At 40.8% G+C, this 13,139-nt stretch overlaps 1 long non-coding RNA gene across 2 annotated transcripts; it reads right to left on the reverse strand.

Annotated features, from left to right (window-relative positions):
- Positions 1 to 1,150: 1,150 nt before the first annotated feature.
- Positions 1,151 to 12,462, reverse strand: LOC117881279. 2 transcript variants are annotated; one of them, XR_004646750.1, is made up of 5 exons: positions 12,420 to 12,462; positions 6,866 to 6,992; positions 4,650 to 4,878; positions 2,860 to 2,969; positions 1,151 to 1,729 (listed from the first exon to the last, which is right to left on the reverse strand). It is a non-coding gene; the product is annotated as an uncharacterized LOC117881279 (long non-coding RNA). The 2 variants fall into 2 exon arrangements; XR_004646749.1 differs by having other exon boundaries at positions 1,156 to 1,729; positions 6,878 to 6,992.
- Positions 12,463 to 13,139: the final 677 nt, after the last annotated feature.

Below are 13,139 nucleotides of genomic sequence, written 5' to 3' on the forward strand. Positions count from 1 at the left end.
CAGAGCCATTTGTCTCATTCTAGAAATTTTTGCTGAAATTTGCCATAGAACTGCTTTGTGGAGCTGAAAATACCACAATACGACATTTTTTTATTTTAAATGCATTGCAGTCAGAAAATATGCACTAGAGCCAGTCCTCCTCCAGGCATCCAGGACCAATTATTTTGAAGTACTCAAATTGCTGACAATAGGAAGTGATAATTAAATACTGCAAACCTCTGTGGAACTATAGCCATATGAGAGCTCCTTTATTGGGCTCACACTTTAGAGTAACTGGAGTAGCAATCTGAAATAATTGTTGCTTCTGATTACCCTGGGAACTAGACAGAGGTCTAGCTTTTTCAAAAGACAGACTGGTTGTGACTCACCTACCGCTTAGGAAGCATGATTGAGAACATAGGCTCCGACTCCATGGGCGGCAGCTCTCTGCCCCACCCCCCTGCCCCAGCTCACCTCCGCCTCTGCTCCACCTCCTCTCCTGAGCACTCCGCTTCTCCCCCTAGCTCCCAGTGCTGGCAAGGAGGGGGGAAGAGGGGGAACACAGCACTCTCGGGGAAGAGGCGGGGCCGGGGTGGGGATTTGGGGAAGAAGTCCAATAGGGGCAGGGAGGAGGCGGAGTTGGGGCAGGGACTTTGGGAAAGGGGTTGGAATGGGAGCAGGGCAGGGGAGGAGCAGGAGTGGAGTTGGGGCGGGGCCGGGGGGGCGCAAGCCCCCTCCGGTGCTGGGAAAAGTTGGAGTCCATGATTGAGAATCTGAAGGCTTATGTGGGTGAAGGAGAATGATACTTGGCGACTTACTAAAATAACGTATCCCATTTCAACCATGCCTGATACTTCAAAGTCTCTTTCATTAGTGACACAAGGTGAAATCAAGTCAATGGGAGTTTTACTGTTGACTTCAATGAAGCCAGGATTTTACCCACACATTTTCCTCATTGGGGTGAAATTCACCTTTAGGTAGAGATCCCACACAAGGCCTATGCCCCAAGAAAGTCCTATTTGAGATCTATTATAAGTCCGTACGTTATTATTTATTGTTTGTATTACCGCAGCACCCAGGAGCCCCAGTCATGTACTAGGACCCTACTGTGCTAGGTGCAGGACAAACACAGAACAAAAAGAAGGTCCCTGCCCCAAAGAGTTTACAATCTAAGTGGGGCTTAACTGGGGTATAGACCTCACACTACCCATCTCCAGAAGGGTGAATTTCACCCATGGGTGCCTATTTGACCACAGAGATTTAGATCTAAGCTTCAAAGAATTCAGCAGGATGCTACAAAACTGTATGATCTTTCAAGATGCTACTTATCGTACAATAGTTAATTGGTATTGGTGGTAACATGTCACCATAAAAATAAAATATTAATAAAAAATTCAGTATACATAGGTATGTGCTTCTGTATTTTTATTACAGATGGCTAGAAGTGGATTCAGCTGCCCAGTCAAAGCTGACTGTTACAAATAACAGGCCTGATTGTCCACTGTCTTGTATAGATTGGTCATTTATTTACACCTGTGAAAAGATGCCTAAAAAATCTGAATGGTAGCATTTTACGTCCACTCTGCACCAACTTTACGAAAGTGTAAATGATCACACAGGTGCATGACAATGGAAAGCCATGCCTGATGGAAATGCAGTCCAGCTTGCTTAATAAGGAGAACATCATTACTAGGCAATATGTTTTTTACATCATCCAGGATTTTCCAATATGCAATCGGTTTGCTCCGAGCTGAAAGTGAAAACACCAAAGGGGACATCATCAGTCCAGTATAAACTAAACCAAATGCATATAATCATATAATATTATACACTGAGAACCCTGTTGGACTGGATGGGCATGAGGTGTTTAAATAATAGACATTATGGGCTAGATTGTGACTCAGATAACAGACCACACAAGGTAGGGAGTACACTCCCACATGGACTCCCCACATATTGGATCTGGGTGTATAGCTGTTGTGATAAATGAAGGGGGGCAGGGGGTAGCTCCCTGTTATGGACACTCAGCCAGCCAGTTAGCTATAAAATCCCTCTTAGTAGCTGTTCTCTACTTGCTTTACCTTTAAAGGGTTAAAAAGTATCACTGCTATGCATAAGTAAAAGGAAGTGAGTGGGCACCTGACCAAAAGAGCCAATGGGAAGGCTAGAACTTTTTAAAATTGAGAAAAACTTCCCCTTTGTCTGTCTGTCTGTCTGTTATTCTCTGGAGAGAGGGAACAGAGCAGCAATGCTGTAAGATGCTTTGGGCTAGGTATGAAAAATCATCAGATCATACCTAGAAACTTCTCATTTGAAACCCCAGATATGTAAGTAGATCACGAAATGTCTAGGAAGGCACGATTAGGTTTATCTCTTTTTTATTTCTTTATGGCTTGTGGACTCCTCTGTGCTAACCCCAAATGCTTTTGTTTTGCTTGTAACCTTTAAGCTGGACCTCAAGAAAGTTATTCTTGATGCTTAATCCTTGTAAGTGTATTTTTTTTAAATCTAGCAATAGCCTGAGTTTCCAAATGTATTTTCTTTCTTTTTGTTTTTAATAAAATTTACCTTTTTTAAAAAACAGGATTGGATTTTTGTGTCCTAAGAGATTTGTGCACATGTTGTTTAATTAGCTGGTGGCAACAGCTGATTTCCTTTGTTTTTTTCCTCAGCTCTTCCCAGGAGAGGAGGTGAAAGGGCTTGAGGGTACCCCACAGGAAGGAATTCCCAAATGTGCCTTCCTGGGTTCTCAAAGGGGTTTTGCACTTGGGTGGTAGCAGCATCTGCCCATCCAAGGTCGGAGAAAAGCTGTAACCTCGAGAGTTTAATACAAGCCTGGAGTGACCAGTATTAATTTTTAGAATACTTGCGGGCCCCCACCTTCTGCACTCAAAGTGCCAGAGTGGGGAATCACCCTTGACAGCTGTAAGTACACAACAACCTGATTTTCTTCTGGTATAATAGGCCAGCAGCAATTATTATCTCCACTCCTGTAGCAAAGAGAAAGCAGAGTCAGATTTGTGACTTAGAGGTATATCTTTGAGGCACAGTCTTCCTGGTGCTATTCCTGGGGAGGTGCACCTGACATATCACCTCTTGCTCAAGATTGGACCTAAAGTCATAATCTGTTTGAAGCAGAAAGTCTGATTTTTTTAGCTGAAAGAAAGAAGAAATTGTTTGGTGTCAATTAACAAAAAACAAGTCAAACGGCACCAAACCATTTAGACTAAATTCAGTATAATGGGATTTTCCCCTCCCCCAATTTTGGGAAACTTTCCATCAACTGACACAAATAAGCTCAGGTGTAAGGTTTTGGGGCTCTCCCCAAACTCCCCTCTTTTTCTTCTCCTTTCTAAATTAAGCAATCCCAATCTCTTTGATCTCTCTTTTTAAAGAGTTTTTCCCCAGGCCCTTAATCATTCTTGTAATCCTTTTTCAAGCCCCCTCTAATTCTGCATTATCCTTTTTAGCTAGGGAGAGCAGTAGTGTTCCAGATGAGGCTATATCATTAATGTTCTGTGTTATCCTCCATACCATTTTTATTCATCCTAACAAGCTTATTTAGTGAGCAGAAAAATGGGTTGATGTGCTCATGTGCTGATGAATGGCTGCTGCTCATATAGCAGTGCTCATGACTAATGCGTCCTACCGTCTCCAGCTGCCTAGGACATTGTCCACAAGGATGGGATGTAGTGTCCTAGGCAGCTGGAGATGGTAGGATGCATTACTCAGGGACACTGCTTTATGAGATTGGAGAGTTTGTCTACACTAATACTGGAGATGTAATTCCCAGTTCTGGTAAATGTACATGCACTAGCTTTCATCAAGCTAGCATGCTAAAAATAGCAGCGTAGCTGTGGACAGCAGCATGGACTAGCTACCCAAGTTCTTACCTAGAGTCTTGGCTGGGATTGTATTTGCCCAGCCTGCCACCTGAACCGCTATTTTTAGTATGCTAGCTTCATCAAAGCTAGTGCATGTACATTTACTCAAACTGGGAATTACACCTCTAGCTGAAGTGTAAACATACCCTCTGTGTTAGCAAAGAATCTGGGAGAACTTCTAAATTGTGGACTGACTGGAGTAATTATGGGTGTATGTTTTTGACCAGAGAACATTGCACTGTATCTACAAATTGTTCAAAATGTTTTTCACTGCAAATAAGAGTTTCTTTACATTTTGTTCTTCTAAAGTTAACTTCTAAAGTTTCTTTCTTTAAATCACCCTTAGATGGAAAACTTCAGTGCTGGGAATATGTTGTCTATATGAATATAAAGTGCCATGTCAATTTTACAGTGCTCTAAGAGATTGTTAATAATAGAAGTAATTTAAAAAAAAAATAAACAGCAGCTCTTTAGCTGCATACAGCAACATATACAACAGTTTAGGAGAGAAAGCAAAGTGAAATATTTTATTCAACTGAAACTGCAGGAGGAATGTTGATGGGGCAGAATGCACTTCCCTAAATTGGGATTTAGCCAGGAGAATGTGATTAACACATCTATTCTTGCAGAAAGTACCATTAGATCTTTAAGTCACTGTTACAAACATTAAGAACCTCAGTGTTATGTCTCTATAGAGTGATCCTTTTGATAATAGCACAGTTCCTAGATGTACAGGTCTTTGGAAAAGTGAAAGAAGAAACTTGCAATTCAAATTAAAGGACATACACTCAGATCCTCAACTGGTATAAATTGATTCAGCTCCTTTGAATTACTCCAGCTGAAGTTCTGAGCAACCATACTGAAGCATTTGGCAGTTGGTCAATAAGCTGTGAAGAAAAAAAGATGAAGAGGAACAAAAACATTAAGAAACAAAGAAAATCCGTCAATAGTCAGAGGCTGGAACCCCAAGGGGCTGATCCTGTAAGGAGCTGACTTGAATGCCTCCTGAGAGGATCTGAAAAAAATCAAAATTAAACAACATATGAAAACAGAAAATGGTAACATATAGCAACAGAAATACATATGAACAATATGAATTCTTTGTAAATATCACTCTCCCAAGAGGAGTTTATCCCTGTCACTTGTTTTCCGAGTCATGTGTGTGATCTAGAATGCTGGTATAAGACAAGTGCTGGTGGAGTTTAGTTGCCTCCATTCTCTTGATGATTCTTCCCAGAAACAGGATGGAGATGGGCTAGTAGTTAATGAAGTTATTGGCATCCAGTGATGGCTTCTTGAGCACTGGCTGAACTACTGTGTGCTTCAAGGTGATTGGCAGATTTCCTCCTTCAGGAAAGGCATTCATGACTTAGGTCAGAAATGGGCCTAATTGTACTCTGCCATCTGAACAAATCTGGTATTGCCCAAGCTGCTTAAATAATATGAATCCTTATGTAACAGGTGATGTAATAGCTATATCCATATATTAAACCAGTAATGACCAGATCAGAAAGTTTCTTAACAAGTGTTATTAGGGTTCTCAGCAGGAAACTTTCTTCAGCTTGTAAGTAAGCAGATGTAATTTACTTTTCCAGACATTTATTATTACAATTCTATTTTTAACCCCCCAAAACCTACTGACTATTTACCATAGAGCAAAGAGCTCAAATGAGTGACTTTTTTTGCCTTTGGGGTGGGAAGGTGGGGGTGGAAGCATGGAATCCTTTCAAAGATTCCTTTTTTGCAGGCCTGTCTCGCAACAATTTACTGTATACTTTAAAGCTAAGTGCTGTAAATTGTTGTGATTCAGAATGCATGGTCATGTACTGACCTTCATATGTTTTGGTTAAATCAGTGGGAATTTGCACATGATGACTGAGTATATGGTATAGCTCTTAATAGCTTACTTCTGGATGTCCAAATGTTCCTGTTTTGTTTTTTGTTTTTAAAAGCAGTCTTTACTTTATTGAAACATATTAATGGGTTGGCTTTTTGGATGTATGCCATATTATGTTCTGTTAGAAAAAGAACTCGACTAAAGAATTACGCAAAATGCTTTAATCATTTAAAAACATTCAGCCATGTGGAAATGTACAATTAGTTTGATGTTTTGTGGGAAACTTACAGTAGTTATGAAGTTAATGGGTTTTTAATGACCCATCCATCATTTAACACTACAGTACACAGAAGTAACAGAACATTTACCCTACTGCAATTTACCATACATACTGAAATGCTCAGAGACAAACTTGAGGTACAAAACTTGAAGACTAATCAAACCTCCTCTCTAGAGTTTAGGAATGTGTAGATTTGAGGTTTAGTCCCGCTATCTCTGGCAACATCATCACTATCATCTTTGTATGAGAAAATATCATTATGATATTACACAAAATGGAAGACATAACCCAATAATGTGATTAGGCAGTAGTTATATTTTTCCTTTAATGCTTTGTAAAGAAATAAAGCTGAAAGAAATATTGACAGGCAAAAATTAGCATTCCATTGACAAATATTGCAATGAAGTACATTATTCCTATGTAAATAATTTCCTTGAGCAATAATATATTTTTAAAAGGTAAAATTAAATGTCAATAGTTGGTTCACTGTATAAAAGTGACATCTATAAGAATCTGATGATCTTATGCCCTACTCACAGCAAAAATATCCTTAAAATCTGCAGCAGTACTAAAAAGATGTAAACATGTCAAATATATTACTCTGAAGTAAATTAATAATTATTTTTCAGTAACCTAGCATAGGAACAAGTAGTAATGATTTTCTTATAAAAACTATCAAAAATTGTTGGAGAAAATATATGTAGTGTAGTTGATTAAATCTGCAACATGGCCAAAGAGAAATATGCTGCAGATTGTCAAATTAGCTCTTGTGCAGAAATATCCACCATAAGTTTATTAATTCATTTTTCACTGGAGGACAGCAGAAGGTTCCATAATGCAACCATCATAGTCCAATTGATTCCATACTGTACCATTAAACTTTACCCGTAGTTGTACCTTACGACAGTTAAGATTTTTGGTGCTCTGAACTTTCTTGCTGGCTGGACTTATAAAAATCTTCAGCGGAAAGGCAGCTGTCCCTTAAGTTTAGATGAGTGGTCTATGCAAAGGACTGATTCAAAGGAAAAAAATAGTTTTAGATGGACTGATATAACAATAATATAAGACATTAGCACTTTTAAAACAGAATCTGTTAAACAAGGGAGTTTGGAAGGGGAGCAGGAAGGGGGCGAGGTTCCATCTGTTTTCTCTTGATTCCCCTTAATACCTATAAAGCAACTACATTCTAACTTTTTGCTTAAACAACCCTTTCAGCTGACAGGGGGCTGCAGACGGGAGTTTGACAGAGGGAGGCTTACGATGGTTAGGAAGACCCGCAACACCTGTGCCAGCACTGCTACTGTCTCCTCCACCTGTGCCTGTAGCCAGACAGAGTGCCTAAGCATGGATGCCTCTACCCAGATCCTGGTGTGGTTTTGCAAAGACTGTAACTTGCAATTTCCACTTACTGATATCCAGGCTGGGGGGACCATCCAATGTGAGAGGTGCCTGCTGGTGGAATCTCTCAGGCAGCAGGTGGGAGAGCTACAGGAGGAGGTGGCTAGGTTGAGGAGCATCCGTATCCACGAGCAATTCCTCGACAGTGTCCATGTGGAGACAGCTGAGGTAGCTGTCCCAGTACACAGGACTGCTGATACACCACTGGTGGAGGAGGAGATGGCTCAGGGTGGACACTGGCAGCTGGTTACTTCTGGCAGCAGGCAGTGCTCCACCCTTGCTCTGAACCCTCCTGACGTGGTTATAGGTAACCGTTATGCTCTTCTTGATACAGGAAAGAAGGAATCACTCCCTACAGTAAAGGAGGAGAAGCCTCGTACCCCTAAGGCTGGAAAGTCTGCTGCCACCACTGCGAATAGGAAACGTAGGGTAGTGGTGGTCGGAGACTCTCTGCTGAGGGGGACGGAGGCGCCCATCTGTCGCCCTGACATTTCATCTCGGGAGGTATGCTGCCTGCCGGGGGCCCGTATCCGAGACGTTACGGAGGCATTGTCGAGGATTATCCGGCCCTCTGACTACTACCCCATGCTACTCATCCATGTGGGCACAAATGATACTGCGCGGTGTGACAGTGAGCGGATCAAGAGTGACTACAGGGCTCTGGGAGTACGGGTGAAGGAGTTTGGAGCGCAGGTGGTATTCTCTTCAATTCTTCCTGTCAAAGGTAGGGGCCCGGGCAGAGACAGATGCATCATGGAGGTGAATGCCTGGCTGCGAAGATGGTGTCGAGGGCTTTGGCTTCCTAGACCACGGGATGCTATTCGAGGAAGGACTGCTAGGCAGAGATGGCGTTCACCTTTCGAGGAGAGGAAAGACCCTGTTCGGACACAGACTGGCTAACCTAGTGAGGAGGGCTTTAAACTAGGTTCGACGGGGACAGGTGAGCAAAGCCCACAGGTAAGTGGGGAACATGGAGACCGGGGAAATGAGTCGGAAACAAGAGGGAGTGTGGGCTATATTGGCAGAGAGAAAGGAGAGTCAGGACAAAACTGGGAGGAAAGATCAAACAAGTATCTTAGATGCCTATATACAAATGCGAGAAGTATGGGGAATAAGCAGGAAGAACTGGAAGTGCTAATAAATAAATACAACTATGACATTGTTGGCATCACTGAAACTTGGTGGGATAATACACATGATTGGAATGTTGGTGTGGATGGGTACAGCTTGCTCAGGAAGGATAGACAGGGGAAAAAGGGAGGAGGTGTTGCCTTATATATTAAAAATGTACACACTTGGACTGAGGTAGAGATGGACATAGGAGACGGAAGTGTTGAGAGTCTCTGGGTTAGGCTTAAAGGGGCAAAAAACAAGGGAGATGTCATGCTAGGCGTCTACTACAGGCCACCTAACCAGGTGGAAGAGGTGGATGAGGCTTTTTTCAAGCAACTAACAAAATCATCCAAAGCCCAAGATTTGGTGGTGATGGGGGACTTCAACTATCCGGATATATGTTGGGAAAATAACACAGCGGGGAACAGACTATCCAACAAATTCTTGGACTGCATTGGAGACAACTTTTTATTTCAGAAGGTTGAAAAAGCTACTAGGGGGGAAGCTGTTCTAGACTTGATTTTAACAAATAGGGAGGAACTCGTTGAGAATGTGAAAGTAGAAGGCAGCCTGGGTGAAAGTGATCATGAAATCATAGAGTTTGCAATTCTAAGGAAGGGTAGAAGGGAGAACAGCAAAATAGAGACAATGGATTTCAGGAAGGCAGATTTTGGGAAGCTCAGAGAGCTGATAGGTAAGGTCCCATGGGAATCAAGACTGAGGGGAAAAACAACTGAGGAGAGTTGGCAGTTTTTCAAAGGGACACTATTAGGGGCCCAAAAGCAAGCTATTCCGCTGGTTAGGAAAGATAGAAAATGTGGCAAAAGACCACCTTGGCTTAACCACGAGATCTTGCATGATCTAAAAAATAAAAAGGAGTCATATAAAAAATGGAAACTAGGACAGATTACAAAGGATGAATATAGGCAAACAACACAGGAATGCAGGGGCAAGATTAGAAAGGCAAAGGCACAAAATGAGCTCAAACTAGCTACGGGAATAAAAGGAAACAAGAAGACTTTTTATCAATACATTAGAAGCAAGAGGAAGACCAAAGATAGGGTAGGCCCACTGCTTAGTGAAGAGGGAGAAACAGTAACAGGAAACTTGGAAATGGCAGAGATGCTTAGTGACTTCTTTGTTTCGGTCTTCACCGAGAAGTCTGAAGGAATGCCTAACATAGTGAATACTAATGGGAAGGGGGTAGGTGTAGCGGATAAAATAAAAAAAGAACAAGTTAAAAATCACTTAGAAAAGTTAGATGCCTGCAAGTCACCAGGGCCTGATGAAATGCATCCTAGAATACTCAAGGAGCTAATAGAGGAGGTATCTGAGCCTCTAGCTATTATCTTTGGAAAGTCATGGGAGACGGGAGAGATTCCAGAAGACTGGAAAAGGGCAAATATAGTGCCCATCTATAAAAAGGGAAATAAAAACAACCCAGGTAACTACAGACCAGTTAGTTTAACTTCTGTGCCAGGGAAGATAATGGAGCAAGTAATTAAGGAAATCATCTGCCAACACTTGGAAGGTGGTAAGGTGATAGGGAATAGCCAGCATGGATTTGTGAAGAACAAATCATGTCAAACCAATCTGATAGCTTTCTTTGATAGGATAACGAGCCTTGTGGATAAGGGTGAAGCTGTGGATGTGGTATACCTAGACTTTAGTAAGGCATTTGATACGGTCTCGCATGATATTCTTATCGATAAACTAGGCAAATACAAATTAGATGGGGCTACTATAAGGTGGGTGCATAACTGGCTGGATAACCGTACTCAGAGAGTTGTTATTAATGGTTCCCAATCCTGCTGGAAAGGCGTAACGAGTGGGGTACCGCAGGGGTCTGTTTTGGGACCGGCTCTGTTCAATATCTTCATCAACGACTTAGATATTGGCATAGAAAGTACGCTTATTAAGTTTGCGGATGATACCAAACTGGGAGGGATTGCAACTACTTTGGAGGACAGGGTCATAATTCAAAATGATCTGGACAAATTGGAGAAATGGTCTGAGTTAAACAGGATGAAGTTTAACAAAGACAAATGCAAAGTGCTCCACTTAGGAAGGAAAAATCAATTTCACACATACAGAATGGGAAAAGACTGTCTAGGAAGGAGTACGGCAGAAAGGGATCTAGGGGTTATAGTGGACCACAAGCTAAATATGAGTCAACAGTGTGATGCTGTTGCAAAGAAAGCAAACATGATTCTGGGATGCATTAACAGGTGTGTTGTGAGCAAGACACGAGAAGTCATTCTTCCGCTCTACTCTGCTCTGGTTAGGCCTCAGCTGGAGTATTGTGTCCAGTTCTGGGCGCCTCATTTCAAGAAAGATGTGGAGAAATTGGAAAGGGTCCAAAGAAGAGCAACAAGAATGATTAAAGATCTTGAGAACATGACCTATGAAGGAAGGCTGAAAGAACTGGGTTTGTTTAGTTTGGAAAAGAGAAGACTGAGAGGGGACATGATAGCAGTTTTCAGGTATCTAAAAGGGTGTCATAAGGAGGAGGGAGAGAACTTGTTCACCTTAGCCTCTAAGGATAGAACCAGAAACAATGGGTTTAAACTGCAGCAAGGGAGGTCTAGGTTGGACATTAGGAAAAAGTTCCTAACTGTCAGGGTGGTTAAACACTGGAACAAATTGCCTAGGGAGGTTGTGGAATCTCCGTCTCTGGAGATATTTAAGAGTAGGTTAGATAAATGTCTATTAGGGATGGTCTAGGCGGTATTTGGTCCTGCCATGCGGGCAGGGGACTGGACTCGATGACCTCTCGAGGTCCCTTCCAGTCCTATAATTTATGAATCTATGAATCTATGAATCTATGAATCTATGAATCTATTAGCTATGTCTTTGTTAGAAATGCAATAGAGGCTTCAGAGCCCAGATACTGCAAACATAGGTGTATATGAGCAGTCCTGTAAAATTCGATGGGATGCTTTACATGTGTAAAGTTACACATGAGTAAGTCTTCCCAACATGAGGCACTGATTCAGCAAGCAAGGGCTTGCTCCTGCACCATTCAAGTCAATGGAAATTTTTCCATTGGGTTGAATGGGAAAAGGATCAAACTCCAAGAAATATACTTTTAAGTATATGAGTAGTCCCGATGAAGCCAAAGGGACCATTCACATGCTTTAACTAACCATGTGCTTAAGTGCTTTGCTGGATTGCAACCAAAGTGCTTAACACTGCTCAAAATTATTCCGTTTAAACTGTTTTTGGTAGAAAAATTGGGGGTTTGATTAAACTGAAGTATCTGCTTTCTATGGAAATGTTATTATTTTGAGAAACCCATCACTTGAAAACCAAAATATTTTAGTTTTCAGATTAAATGTTTGAAACTTTGAATTCCCACTGGAACATCTAAATTTCCCATAGAAAATTTAAATGAAAAAGATTTTTTTCCCTCTTCACTGAAATTTTCTGTGGGAAAACCCTACTTTTTTTTTTTTTTTTTTAACCATTTCTACCCAGTATCTCGGAGGATCAAGCCATAGATATCTTATATATTATTAAGACAGCTCCATGGAAATAGTCTAATACCTCACTTGTTTTATATATTTGGTGCCAAACCATGCCCTGGCCCTTGTATTTGTGCTAAATCTGAAAATAAGTACTGTAATCGCAAATGACCTGCTTCCATTAAAACCTTCTTCAAGTCTACTGGCCTGATTCTACCAAGTGCTGAGCACCTTTACTCTCATTAAAGTAAATGGGAATTGAGGGCACCCAGCTTCTCACCAGAGGCTCTCGGTAACACTATAAGATCAGACCTTATTTCAGTCAATACATTTATAATGGGGTTGTCAGTACTGTAAAGTAAGTCCGAAAACACATGGTAGCAACATAAGAAATGTGGTTATTGAATTCTTTTCTTTTTACTTAAAAATTCTACACATATAAAATTTGTTAAATCATACTGTACCTCCTGATGATTCAATCTTGGTGTATTATTTTCCTCTAATCTTAAAGGGAAAAAAGAAAGGCATACACAGTTAAAATATGGCATATTATTAATTTTAACACCATGGAATGTAATACAGTGCAACAGATTAATCATTTTCTATATCAACTGAATGTATTATTATCTGCTTGTATAGTAGTAGCATCTAGACCTCCCCAATCAGGGATCAGAGCCCCAGGTGTCAGAACGCAGACACTGTTTTATTAAGTATAAAAATATAAGATATATTTATATGTCATATCATTCTCTTGTTATCAAGCAAGAATCTTTAAAGCTAATGCATGTTCTCTCTGCCTCAAGAAAAAATATCAAATTGTGATGGGTGCAGCATAAGCTAGACAGAACAGAACTAAATCTGAAATCAAGCAATCACTGCCTTGCTACTGTTGGAATTAAGCATAATTTAAGTAAATACATTCAGAACTATAAGGAACACTAAAACTCCATAAATATATATCACAGCCCCTTAATCCTGTGAGGTGTTTACACTGAATACCACTAAAAACACTGAAAGATTATATTAAAATTACTCATGAGAGACAAAATACTGCAAATATATCATGGTCAGAAGCAGATTGTTGCTTTTTGATTACTACAGTAGGCAGATGGAAATTTAAACGAATAGGAAAAATGACCATAGCTACTGTAAATAATTCCATGCAATTAAATTGCTCCCTATGC

This window comes from Trachemys scripta, chromosome 1 (assembly GCF_013100865.1).
Source record: "Trachemys scripta elegans isolate TJP31775 chromosome 1, CAS_Tse_1.0, whole genome shotgun sequence".
NCBI lineage: Eukaryota > Metazoa > Chordata > Testudines > Emydidae > Trachemys > Trachemys scripta.